Source organism: Rhinolophus hipposideros (assembly GCF_964194185.1).
Source record: "Rhinolophus hipposideros genome assembly, chromosome: 2".
Taxonomy (NCBI): domain Eukaryota; kingdom Metazoa; phylum Chordata; class Mammalia; order Chiroptera; family Rhinolophidae; genus Rhinolophus; species Rhinolophus hipposideros.
In genome coordinates, this window is record NC_138048.1 from 52,749,422 (window position 1) to 52,763,508 (window position 14,087).

Sequence of the window (14,087 nt, forward strand, 5' to 3'; positions counted from 1 at the left end):
TGTGAGTGCCAAGCATGCAGACACTCCAGGAGTGGTAGGACTGTTTTGGCAGCCTAGAAGTTAAGGGCTTCTCGGGAACAGGGAGGAAAGGTGGCCATTTTGAAACAGATAGTCTTTGGATAGAGTCAGAATTCCTACAAATCTGTGAGTAGAGGCCACATCAGAGAAATCATCCTACTGTTGGGATATGCCCATGATGTAGGTCACCTAATACACCCAGATTGGCAGCCTAGGACAAACCTTGATAGGTGGAGGCCCAGAGAACCCACGGTTGGCTGGAGGAAACGTAAAAGCCTGCCCCTCCTGGGCCTTCTTATAACTTGTACTTTTCCTGAAGAGAATGCACTCTGGTAATCTGTTCAAGATATTTTCTACTTCTAGGACCCTGGGTGTACTCTAAAGAATAAAACATGGGAGGACATACGCAGCGAATCAGAGTGTACTTGCCACACTTCCTGCTGCCTTTAAGAATAGGATGTCAGAGCAAGAAAGGGCCTGGGGACCATCTACTCTGTGCACTCGGGCATCAGTGGGCCTCGGAATCATTCAGGGAACTAGTCAACAATGTGGGTTCCCACAAGGTTCCCACCCCCACGGCTGATCCTCTAGGCTTAGGTTAAGCCCCAAGATCAAACTTTTGTCCAAATTTTCCCAGGCAATCCTATATGAAATGCTTGAGAACACTGATTCTATTCCTTTATCCCATCTTACAGAAGAAGAAACTGAGACTCAAAAAGAAACATTCTCCTGACCAAGTCCCCCAGAGAATCAGTGGTTGAGTGGGACATCACGCCCCAGCCTCCTGCCCTGCATTCTCCTAGGCTGCCTGGGGCTAGGAGAGGGCATGGAAAATATTTATTTCCCAAGTCAATTGAGTGATTTTTGTCCCCAAACAGGGCCCTCCCTTTCTGATAGTAAGAACAGCAGCTTGTCATGGGGAAATGCCAGAAATAAGGATGGATACCCTACTCTTATCTTTGTTAGAGAAGCTTCTGTAGCCTTAGCTGATTAGGAAGCCTCATAGGAAAGCCAGGATTGACACAGCAAGGCCCTCAGCCTGACACAGTAGCAGCCAGTTCCGGTTCTGGGCCTTTCAATGCCATGTGTGACTTTAGACAAGTCACTCCCCTTCCTGAGTCTCCATTTTATCCAGGTTATACAATGGGGGTAAATCTGCTATCCACCCTGCCTATCTCCCAGGCCTTTCGTGTAAATATGTTTTGTAAACCCCAAGTGCTGCCCAAGTAGGAGGGATTACAGATACCAGCGATGAGACTAGAATACTGATTTCCACCCAGGGTCCCTTGAGGATGTGCTGGGCCTGTCTTGGATACAGTAGAGGAAGCAAAGAAGCTGCCAGCACTGCTCGGGGGAGATTCTCAGAGCCTTATGGGCCGGCTGGCAGGGAGAGCCCTTCTGCTCACACAGCGCTACTAAGCCAGGGAACTTGTCATGAATGAGGACCCCTCTCCTTGCCAGGTGCATATGTGTTGGGGATTCCAGGAGTCACAGGATCAGGGTCCTTCTGCCTCTGACCTGGTCCTGCCAGGACCTTTTGTCCATCTCTTAAAGTGTCCTAGCTCAGGAGCCCTAAGAAGTGTTCAGAAGGCTCCAGGGGACCAAGACAAGTCATGCCCCATGCTTTCCTGCCTCAGCCTGCTTTGACTGTTAGAGCAGGTTCGAGAGGCTGGCTTAGCTCAGCCAGAGCGCATCTTTCCTTCTTACCCATCATACCTCTCAGAACCATTTCCCCAGCTGGCAGGAGTCCAGTTCACCTGAAGTTATCAGGATGCCAGGATTCTTACACCATTCTGCCCAAAACTTGCTTTGTCACCTGGATTGATTCCTTCATCTCTTTGAGCCTGTTTTCTCTTTTGTGAAGTGGGGGAAATCATTCTTTCCTCCCTCCATTATAGGTTTGCTGTGTCCAGTGAGAGCCCACCAAGGGAGGGCTTTGCTGTTATCATTGTCTTGTAAGTGAAGAAGACAGAAGATGCCTGGATCGGGAGGGAGAAAGGTGGGCAGAGAAAGACTTGCAATCCCAGGAGGCAGGAGCGCTCAGAAGAATCATTTAATTCCTGTCCCTACTTGGTGCTGTCCCAGGGCAGCAGGCTTTTTGCCTTGTGATGCCAAGAGAAGACAAGCCAGACTCAGCTGATTAAGCTGAAAGAAAAGTTTTCAGTTAGAGACTTAAACAGACAATTCCAGGACACAGGTGAAAGGTCATCTAGGCCAGTGGTTTTCAAACTTTTTTTTTTTTTTTTAGCAGAACCCTTTCTTTAAGATAAAGCAGACCCCTTTTCAGCTACTTCTGAAGAATCACTGAGACTCCAGGAAGCACTACTCATTTATTGCACAAATGGGGAAAATGAAGCTTAAAGAGGGGATGGAATGTGGCCAATGCCACAATAAACCAGTGGTTAAAACAAACAATTTACAAAAACAACAACAAAAAACCCACCCTTCAATGGAGGTCTCTAACCCTCAGCATAGGTATCTCCAGCTCAGTGCAGCATCAAAGAAAAATGCAGTTTCCTTCATTTCCAGGCTATTTACACATCTTGAGGAAGGAGGCTCAGAAAGGGGGTATCAGGTAGTAAATGGGGCAATGTATTGACACAGTTGTAATAAATAAAGCTTATAGGGGAGCAGGGTCTCTTATCTCCTTTGAAAACAAGAATGTTTGGCAGGATGTTTCTGAGGGCTGAGCGCCTTGCTGAAATAAAGCAGAAGCAACTGGAGAAAAGGAAATTCCTTCCAGCTGCCATGGTTTTGCCTTCCCCATTGCTCCTCAGAGAGCTAGCTGCCAGCCTTTGCCCACGGCCAACTGAAGATCAACCCAACCACGTAAGCGTCCCAGCTGTCTCCCACCGATGGCCACGGGGTACATGACTGAGTCATGAGCTAGAGAGTGACTTTTGGTGGTCCTCCTGGGTTGGCTTCCTGCCATGGGAAGCTGACAGCCCAGGGTGGGGAATAGGCAGAGTCGTATCCACAGTTACTCCACCATGTTGATATGGGTGAGATGTTTGAATGGAGAGGACGGACAGGACTGAAGTCCCCACGCTAAGAGAGTTAGAGACTTAAGCAAGGTTCCACTGTCGCTTGTACAGAGCTGGCGGAGGGGGTCACCCTCTTATTTGTCTGTCCCAGCAGCCCAGCTGAGGAGGAAGAAATGCACTCCAGACGCTCAGCTGGGAAGCAGGGAAGGTGGGGGGATTGGGAAGTGTCAGGAGGAGACGCTTGGAGCTGGCAGGGCTCCCCAGGCAACCAGGAAGTGCTGCTTCCTGTGCCAGGCAAGTCACCACTGCCGCCCACTCTGGAGCAGCTGAGGGGTCCAGCCAGATGGAGGACAGGACTGAGGACAGGCACTCCCCAGGGATGGAAGGGATCCAGGGAGGCCGCCGGGAGTCCTTAGTCCGTGTACACCACCCGCCCAGGAAAGACAAGTGGCTGATGTGGGTCTGCCTGAGGGACATCACTGCCTCCAGTTCTCTGTTCTAGGGATGACTATTGCCACTAGGTTGAAGCAGAATTGCTTTCTGAAAGCAGCTGAGGTCCAGCAAAAGGCCCCTGGGCCCAGCTCTCTAGGTGAATATTTGCTCACCTAGAAAACAGACAGGCCATTTTGGAGGGTTGATCATCACGAAGGGGAACTCGCAGACATGTTCTGATCAAACCCGAATTCCAAAGTCGGAGGGCACATCCTGTCTGTTCACGGCCTCCCCAGCCCCAGCGACTCCTGCCCATGAGAGACTCTCAGAATGTTTCAACGGGAGGGCCCTTTAGAGACCAGAGTTTTGTGGCTTTCACACTGTCCTACAGCTAAAGAGAGGCCTCCAACGTACTGCAAGGGAGGCCCCGGGGTGAGAGCTTAGACTCCACCCTCATTCCACCCAAGGCCCCCACTTTCATTTTTACGGCATTGAAACCTCATTTAAATAAGAGACTGTGATACTAAACACAAACTTGAGGTCCTCTTTCAAGTCTATTGTTCTCCTTTCCACTTTGTTGTGCATTAACCTGAGCAACTTAAAAACCTGTGTCCCAGGTTCTTCATCTATAACCCGAAGAGTAATAGTACCGTCTCCATAGGGTTGTTGTATGAAGTGAGTTAATGTATGGAATGCACTTAGAACATGTTGTGCCTAAGTCACAATAAAAAATGTGTGTCAGGGATGGTTGTCATTATTATCATTATTATTATTTTAAGATGATAAGGGTGAGCCCCAGAGCGTAGAAGGGACTTCCCCAAGTGACAAGGGAACTTGGTAGCAGAGAGGCAGGTAACACCAAGGTTTCCTGACTGTTTAGTGGAGTCCTTTATGTCTTAAACATTTTAAGGTTGATCCTCTGTGGAAATCTTTGAAGATAAACAAAATCCCATTTGGGGGAGGGCACATAATATAAGGAGCCTCTGGCACAACCTCTGCGATCCTCAGAAAAGGAGGAGGGGCAGTGAGGGCGTAAGAGGAAGAAGAGAGGAGAAGGAAGAGAGAGAGTAAAGAGGAGAATGGAGGAGGACGAGGTGGAAGGAAAAGAGTCTTAAGCCCTCTTAGCCACTAAACGGGAGATGGTGTCTTAGCTCAGGCTGTTATAACAAGATACCACTACCTGGGTGGCTTATAAACAACAGAAACTTATTTCTCACAATTCTGGAGGCTGGAGATCCAAGATCAGGGCACCAGCATGCTGAGGGCCCTCTTCCTGATTCATAACTGGCATCTTTCACTGTGTCATCACATGCTGGAAGGGACTAGGGAGCCCCTCTGGAGCCTCTTCTATAAGGGCACCATTCCTGAGGACTACACCTTCATTACTTAAGCACCTCCCAAAGACCCCACCTCCTAATACCATCATCGTTAGGGGGCAGGATTTCAACATATGGATTTGCGGGGGACACAAACATTCAGACCATAGCATACGAGTATGATCTCACTGGGGATGTTCTTGAGGGTGGAGGAAATAGACCTCAAAAATATTTGAAGTCTAAGAATTTTATGTGGGGGATAAGGACTATAGTTTGGGTTGCCCAGGATCTCAACCTGATTTACAATCAATTTCAGTGCAGTCATAGCCTTGTGAATCTCTCCTATCAATCTAAGCTGAGCCACGGTCCCCAGTGGCCCAGGTGAGGTCAGGAAGGCCTCAACCAGCTTGGGAAGATCCCTCCTCATTTTCTGAGGAACAGTCACTGCTTGTGCTCAGCTGTTAAAGAGAGTGAATTCTGTCACTTTCTGACTGAGTGGGCAAGGTATTTAAACCAAAGCTTTAGTTTAATCATCTATAAAATTGGGATTGCAGATCTTGCCTCATAGTATTACTGGGAGGGTCAAATGGGATAATACACATACTAGCATGTAGAAAGTGCTCAATAAATGTTCATGACTGTTAGTATTAAATGTAGCTTCTTGCCCCCATGTATGTGCAATGGCTTCCCCATCTTCTGTCCAGCTGGGGCCTACATTTGTTAGGCTTTGGTTGGCCCATAAAGAAATAATCCCCAAATAGTGGTAATATAGAAAAGACAGAAGTTTATTTCTTCTCACATAAAATCTGGATGGGTGGTCAAGGGTAGAAAGTAGTTCTCCAGTGTTTGGGATCCAGACGCTATCTTGTAATGTCATACGTGGCTTTGACCTCATGATCCAAGATGGCAGCATCCAAGTTCTAGGCAGTAGAATGAAAGGATGAAGGAACCAAAGGGTGCTTATAAGCTATCTCTTAAGGAAGGTTCCTGAAAGCTGTTGTGCTACATTGTCTGCTTATATACTATTGGCCAGAACATTGTCACTTGATCACCTCTAGCTGCAAGAGGAGCTGGGAAATACAGTCTTTATTATGGACAGCCATGTATCCAGCTAAACATTGGTGGATATATTTCTACAGAAGGGGAGAATGGATATCCGAGACCCATAGCAATCTTTGCCCCAAGCCTTTAGCTTGTCCAGGCCAGCTAGGCAGGTGGGGACCAGATACCTGAGCACTGAAAAACAGGAATGGGAGCGTGCTGCTTCTTCTCAGCCACCCCCATGGGCTCAGTCTGGATCTGAGAATGTGGAACTGGAACTAGGACTCAGGCCTCTGCCATGGATCAAAGAAAGTCCTGTTCTGCTTCCCCGGACCCTCCCCAGCCTCAACTCTAAAGGCAAGAAGGATACGGGAGAGTCAGCTGACTGCCCCCTTGTGGCCAAAGAGAGGACAGCGAGCAAAGCAGAAGTGCAAGGGGCAGAGTGGCACAGAAAGCAAGGGGCTTGGCACAGCATGATGGCACTGCCCATAGCAGAATGCACACTTGAAAAATCATGGGGAGGCTGGGCCACTAACCATTGCACAATCCAAATGCCAAACTGAACAGACAAATCTGCACTGGGAGCTTCCACCCTTCTTTCCCAATAATAACACCACTCCAGGGGCTACCTGGCTTCTGCCAGGGACTCAGGAACACCTGCCCCCAACTACTAGGGAAGGAAAAGTTCACTAGTATCTCTCTATCCTGGGGCTTCTGAAACAAGCGACCCTTTCCGCTTCAGGAGTTTCCCTGCTGAGAGCTACAAAGGACCAGGCAAGTCCACTGTCACAGATGCCCCAGGTCTCCCCTCATGAGGGTGCAGTAGAAGAGCACAGACTAGGGGGAGGACACCAGCTTCTAGCCCCCAATCTGTCACTGATTCAGCTGAGGCATCCCTTCTTTCACTGTCCCTTTCCTGGCTGTGCCTTAGAGTCACCTCTTCACACACTCACATAAGGTTCTTGAACCTACTCCAGACTCACTGGTTCTATTTTCTAAGCAGTTCCCCGAGGAGATTCGTGTGCAGTTAGTTTGGGGACCAAGAGCTGGATGGCTTTTGAGGTCCAGCTTGGAGTGATCTGTTTATGAGGGCCAGGTCTGTCTGAACAGTGCCGTCTGAGATCTCACCCCAACCCCTTCTACCACCCTTATCCCAGGGGCCAGAGGTCTTCAAGCCTCTCAAAAATATTGCACTTTCCCTTCAAGAATTCTGTCCTTGTCGGATGCTGGGCCTGTCGCTTGTTGTTCCCTTCAGTGTGAAATGCCCTGCCAAGTGCCCTGCCTCCTGTTTCTACCTGTCAAAATGCTCTTCACTTGTCAGGGTTCCACTGAAACATGACCTCTTTCAGGAGGCATCTGGAATCTGCCTCATCAGAAATCCCTCCTTCCTTCCCTGGGCTTCCACAAATAGTTGTACATCCACTGTAGCACAGGCTGTCCCCAAGAGACGGTTAGCTTCCATAGATTGGTGCACAACCCACCTGCCATGCCTGGCTGGCAACCCCTCAAAGCTGGGAATCAAATCTTACCGCAAATTCCCTGCAGCGTGATTAATCCTCAATCCTTGGAAGCCCAAGGAGAAAAGTCAGGAAGGAAGGCGGGCCTGGCAAAGACATAACTGAGAGGTAATGAGAAGAGCCCAAACACAGACAGCAGGGCGAGGAAATGGCCCACCCTGTCCCCTAAGCGGAATGAGTAGTCTTATCTCCTGGACAGTGTCAAGGGTTTGTGGTTCACAAAATACCCACTTCTCTGCCTGGGATGCACTTCTTGTCTGGCCTTTCAGGCTGAAGCTCTTCTGGCAATAATTCCTTAATTCACCTTGCGTCCCCTTCAGGCAAAGAGGTGATGAGAGGCTGTAGAGTTTGCTCTGCGTTTAGCAGTCAGAAAGGGGCACAGGGAAGAGGAAACTCCCTCCTCTGTCACAGATCCCTGTAAGGAGCAGGGCAAGCAGGAAGGCAGCCTCTGCATGCTGTGGTTCAATCTCAAGTGTTTCTCAATTTCTGTTTCTGCCTCTGGAACACCCTTGGACTAAAGTATCTCAGGAAGGTCAGGTGGGGTGGGAATGGGAGACTTGTTTAGACCCTGTTATGCTGACTGGTCAGGTTGCCTCCTGAGTCCCTTTCCTTGTGCCAGGTACTAAGGTACTAGGCTAGGGAGCTTACACACTCACCTAATCTACATTACACGTGTGATTATCTTCGTTTCAGACAAAGGACCTTGGCAGTCCCCTGGATCTGTCTCTTGCTTCAACAGTGTTTGGGTAGAGCAGACCCAGGGATGCTCCTTCTTCCAGCCTCTGACCACCTTCCAGACTCTTCCAGTTGCAACCTTCAGAACCTTCTCGGCCAGCCTCGGCCTCTGAGACCAGCCAACACTGTTTTTTGAGCTTAACTCTTCATTGCCAAGCAACCATGTGCTCCCAAGTTTGTCAGAATTATTCCACCAAAGTGGAGGCCACTGTCGACCAGCTGATCAGCCTGCTCTGTGGGCCTCCTACACCTACCTCTCTCGAGGCTTCTATTTCGACCTCAATGAGGTGGCTCTGGAGGGCATGGGCCACTTCTTCCATGAATAGGCTGAGGAGAAGTGCGAGGGCACCAAGTGTCTCTTGAAGATGCAAAACCAGTGTGGCAGCAGCACCCTCTTCCAGGACCTGCAGAAGCCTTCCCAAGATAAGTGGGGTAAAACTCAGGGTGCCATGGAAGCTGCCACAGTCATGGAGAAAAACCTGAACCGGGCCCTTTTGGATCTGTATGCCCTGGGTTCTGCCTGCACAGATCCCCACCTCTGTGACTTCTTGAAGAGCCACTTCCTAGGTAAGGAGGTGAAACTCAACAAGAAGATGGGCGACCACCTGACTAACCTCTGCAGGCTGGTCGGCCCCAGGCTGGGCTGGGCGAGTATCTCTTTGAAAGTCTTACCCTTAAGCATGACTGGGAGCCTTTGGAGCCCAGAGGCCATTGAGGGGTCCCCCTGGTGTCGGGCTCCTGCCTGAGTCTCTCCCTGCAACCACTAGGCAGCCTTCTAACCACCCTGGAGCCGTCTTCCATCCCATGGACTAAATTGAAACAATAAAGCATTTTGCAGGGGTAAAAAAGGGGGTGGGGGACTGAGGCCGCAAGAGACTAGATTACTTGACAGCATTATACAATCAAATTCAATGTCAGGTCTACATGGCTCCAAAACTTGTGTTCTTTCTACCCAACCCAGAACGAAATTTCCAGCAAGCCCCGTTTCTTTCCCATTCCTCCAACGTCTGTGAGGTCCTTCCAACTCTAACAGGCATCCTCAGTGGGCTCCCTCCCCCAGGGGCTGACCATTCAGGGGCCTCTAGGTTTGCCCCTTCTTTCTCTGCTGCAGGAAAATAAGAGATCAAAAAGCGTCTTTTGTGTCCTATCATATTCTTTTGTTGTACACCTAACCTCACAGAAAATAATCCCCAAAGCTGAAAACTCTAATTTGTGACCTTCCTTGTGGTGACATCCACTCTCCCATGACGGCACTCAGCCTGAGAATCTGGTCAGGTTCTACCTTCAGCCTCCAGACCACGTTCCCAGCCCCACGTGGCACAGAAGCCCTCACCCTGTCATTCTGTAAGTATGCTTGGCCGCCTCGTGTTGTTGGCATCTGGGCAAGGCCCAGCAGTGCTTTTCCAGGGACACTCCCTTTTTACTTTTCCTTTGAGAAACTCAGGGGACTCCCCAAGCAGGGAAAGCCCCTGCCCATTCATAACCCCTCACATCTGCTTCACCCTAGGGCTCCAAGGCTGGGCAAGGATGAAGATAAAGTAGGTGTATAGATTGAAAATAGCTGTACTTCTTTCCCTGTCTGGTAGAATAAAGCATTTCACTTTCTCCCTCAAATTATGGCACCTGTCACCCTGAGTTACAGTTTCTGGCTTCCTGGGCTAGACAGTGAGCTCTGGGAGGGCAGTGGGCTGCCTGTCATTGGACACCCCACGTCCAGTATAGTCTCTAAAGAAGAGACTCAAATGATAAAAGGGGTAGAAGGAGAGGGAGCAGATGGTACTAAACATGGACGCATGTCTGAATGTGACGACCCTAAGGGCACTTGGATCATCAGCAGTGGCTCCTCCACTCCATCAAGGCCTCTGAAACCACACCGTGCCTTCTGCCACTTTCTCCCATTGGAACAAGTCTGTTGATCCTGCCAACCTGCAGGGAAGTTCACGATGCCCTTTATAACGTCACAGAACTTTCACCAGTCCCTAGTGGCCTGCTGCTCTTTACCCTGTTTCCTTGAAAGTGTCCTTGAGTCTCCATAAAGTGTGTGTTTTCTCATCTAGCACCATGTTCTTTGCTTCTTATGGCAAGTCCCACACCACTTTATACACCTTTGGCCAGTACACAACATAAGGAGGAGAGAGAGAGGCCCCAGCAGAGTAAACAACTCAGTAATGGAACACACAGCCGTTGCCCCAGCAGACGCTCACTGGCTGAGAGTGGCCCAGACAGGCGGTGGTCAGGAGAGGAGAGTGCCCAGTGCAGTCCGCCAAGTTCACTCTCGTTGTCTGCAAGCAGAGTTTAGCAGCACTGACACCCTGGGAACGAAGGGGAGTTCATCCTGCAACAGAGGGCAGGGAGGTGCGCTGCCGCTGAAGCTGAGAAGAGCACTGCTGTTTCTGAAGAGCCCAGTGTGGTTACTCAGGAAGCTGTAATTAAGCTCATCTATAACTTGATAAGTGGAAGCAGCCTCACATTTTATAGAGTAATTAAGTCTCACCGAGAGAGCAGCACAGTGTTTCTGGGCCCCAGCATCCCCTGAGGTTGGTCACATTTACACTCTCTCCTCTAACACATGTCCCATCCATGCTGAGGCCAGGACAGTCCTCGGCCACAGCCCCGGAATACTTCCTAGCCCTGCTCTCTCTACCTCAGGCCCTCCATTAGTGCCCAGGCCATCGGTAAATCCCACAGACACAACAGACACACCTGTAGTGAAACACAGGAAAGCCTCAACCTCCCTTCAGTGCTGCTCTCTGCAAAACTGTCGGCTAGGAGAACATTGAGTTTAGTGTTTCCCACCCATCACTCCTTCACAGAGTACATGGCCAGCCTCGGACTGAGCAGAGTCCAGCCCAGCTCAAGGTCCCTGATCAGGAGACGGTGGTAGCCTGGGGGCAAAGGAAGAAGCCCCAGGGATGGAAGCCAGGCATGGGTTTCTATCTTGGCTGTCCCACTTTTTGGCTCTGTGATCTCGGGCAAATTGCTTCACCTTCCTGGGGTTCAGTCCATATCTGTAGAATGGGAATTGGGCCTGCCTAACTCATAAGCTGTTTATGAGGATCAGATGAAAGGCAGGTGTGAACACACTTATTTGTGCAGGGGCACATGTATGTGAGAAGTGGTGAGCATCTCCCCAAATGTATTAAAGCCTGTCTCAAAGTTCTTGGCTGCTTGAGGGGACTCAGGTGGCCATTCAATCTGGTGTGTGTCAGCAAGAGTGAGGGTTGGGATAACCACAGCTGAAACTTTCTGTTCAGACAGTATGGAGTGTGGAAACCTTGCTAATGAAGGACCTGGACTCTTGAACTTGACTCAGCCATTTCCAAATACCAGTGGGTTAGTTGACTAGATTTAAATTGTTCTGTGTGGGAAGAGATCCAAGATGGTGGAGTAAACACTGTGCCTGGTTCCTTCCATGAACACATTAAAATTACAACTAAATTATAGAACAATCAACCTGGAGACCATCTGAAGTCTAGCTGAACACAACAGACACACCAGTTATACAGAAGTTTTATAACTAAGGATATAAAGAAGTCATGCCAAGTCTGATATGAGGGGCAGAGGTGCAGAATGGGCCCCAAACCTGCATGTGGTGGGTGAGAATCAGGAGGGATATCTCGACCACAGAGGTTCCCCACAGAGGAACTAGGGACCCCAGCCCCACACTGACTTCCCCAGCCCAGAGTATTGCCGAGTATATGCCGAGAAGAGGAGCCCCCACAAAATTTGGCTATGAAAAACAGTGGGAATTTCAACAGTCCAGGTGAGACAGATAGGCTGCAGAAAACCCAGGCATCCTCTTAAACGGCCCACACACAGACTCATTTGCTTACAGGCACTCACCTTGGGCTCCAGCAGAGGGACGGTGACACGGGGATGTTGGAGACATATGCAGGGCAGACTGATGTGTGTGGCTTCGAGTAAGGACCACTGAAGGACCACTGCCATTTTCCCTGTGTGGGGTCCTGCTCCCGTGTAGCCGGCAGCAGGAAATGGTGTGTCATCTTTCCTGCGTTGAGCCCACCCCCTACACTTACGGGCAAATCTGAATCTGATTGGCCTGGTGAGCTCCACTGCTCCACTCTGCTGACTCACTGAGACCCCACCCCACCCAATTTCCTCAACACCAGAGGCACTTTCTCATGAGCAGCCAGCCCCACCCGCATTGCATTCTTCTTGGAAAACTGTCAGAATATGTGGGCCCCAGGTGAGCGGCAACTGGCCTCAGTGTGAGACTTTTGCTGAGTAGCTCCAGGCTCAGCACTGGCACCAAATCAGAATTTACATTAAACTGGTGACCACAGTTCTTCCCACTGTAGTGACTACCTGAGATTCTGCCTCACCCAACTTGCATACCAAACAAGGTTTTATCAGCGGCAGGACCTTAAGTGAGCCAGCAGGTGCAGCCAGCCTCGGGATGTCCTGGCTTTTTACAGAGCTACCCCAGGCCCAGTACTGGTGACAGACATCCTCAGTTGGCAGCATGGCGTCTCCCACACACCTCCAGGTTTAGAACAGGCAGAGAACAACTGTGGATCTTTTTGTAGCTCCTACCAGGTAGTCCCCAGCCAATCACACGCAGTGAGTGACCTGGGCCTAACTGGAGCCCCTCACAAGAGGTGTGAGAATCAACATACTTGGAAGTTGGCCTCAGACCACAGCAGAGCATGGCCCAATTAGCCCCACAAGTGGCACACACAAAGGGTGGTCTCAACAGGTACCAGAGCCTGCTGGGGCGAATCCCACTCAGTGGGGTAAACCTCCCGCACAGCAGCCCATAAGCTATGGATGTGGCCAAATGCCACAGCCAGTCAGCGTGAGGGTCAATACCACCTACTGATGTGCCAGTAACAATCAAGGCTTAACTATAACAGGAGGGCACACGAGGGACACTCCTGAAGAACCCAGAGCAGTTGCTCAGGGAGACTGTGCCAGGACCCCACAGGTCATATAATACTTAGGCCACCTGGCCAAGACTGGGAGACATAAAAAACCTACCTAATACATGGAAACAAACACAGAGAAGCAGCCAAAATGGGGAAACCAAGAAATACATCCCAAATGAAAGAAAAGGAGAAAACTCCAGGAAAAAAACCTAAATGAAATGGAAGCAAGCAACCTATCAGACACAGAGTTCAAAACAGTGGTTAGAAGGATGCTCAAGGAGCTTAGTGAGAACTTCAACAAAGAGATAGCAAGCATAAAAAGGGACATAGAAACCATGAAAAGAATCAGTCAGAAGTGAAGGATACAATAACTGAAATGAAGAATGCACTAGAAGGAATCACCAGCAGACTATATGAAGCAGGGAATCGAATTAATAATTTGAAAGAAAAGGTCGCAGAAAACACCCAACTGGAACAGTGAAAAGAAAAAAAGAATTTTTTAAAAAATGAGGATAGTTTAAGAGGCCTCTGGGACAACATCAAGCATAACAACATTCTCATCATAGGGGCACCAGAAGAGAAGAGAAAGCAAGGGATTGAGAACCTATTTGAAGAAATAATGACTGAAAACTTTCCTAACTTGGAGAAGGAGATAGACTTACAAGGCCAGAAAGCACAAAGAGTCCCAAACAAGATTAACCCAAACAGGCCCACACCAAGACACATTATAATTAAAATGGCAAAGGTTAAAGACAAAGAGAATCCTAAAAGCAGCAAGAGAAAGGCAACTAGTAACTTATAAGAGAGCTCCCATAAGGTTGTCAGGTGATTTCTCAACAGGAAATTTGCAGGCCAGAAGGAACACACACAAAATAGTCAACGTGATGAAAAGAACGACCTACAACCAAGGTTACTCTATCCAGCAAGGCTATCATTTAAAATTGAAGGACAGATAAAGAGCTTCCCAGACAAGGAAAAGCTAAAAGAGTTCATCATCACCAAACCAGTATTACAAAGATTGTTAGAGGGATTTCAAGATAAAAAAAAGAAAAAAGATCAAAATTATGAATAATAAAATGGCAATGACTACATATCTATCAACAATTACCTTCAATGTAAATGGATTAAATGGTCCAATCAAAAGACATAGCAGGGCTG

The 14,087-nt window shown here is 49.0% G+C and overlaps 1 pseudogene across 1 annotated transcript; it reads left to right on the top strand.

Moving 5' to 3' along the window:
* The first annotated feature begins 8,053 nt into the window (after nucleotides 1-8,053).
* Nucleotides 8,054-8,758, top strand: LOC308510099 (ferritin light chain-like; annotated as a pseudogene). Its single transcript has one exon. The product of its transcript is annotated as a ferritin light chain-like (transcript).
* Nucleotides 8,759-14,087: the final 5,329 nt, after the last annotated feature.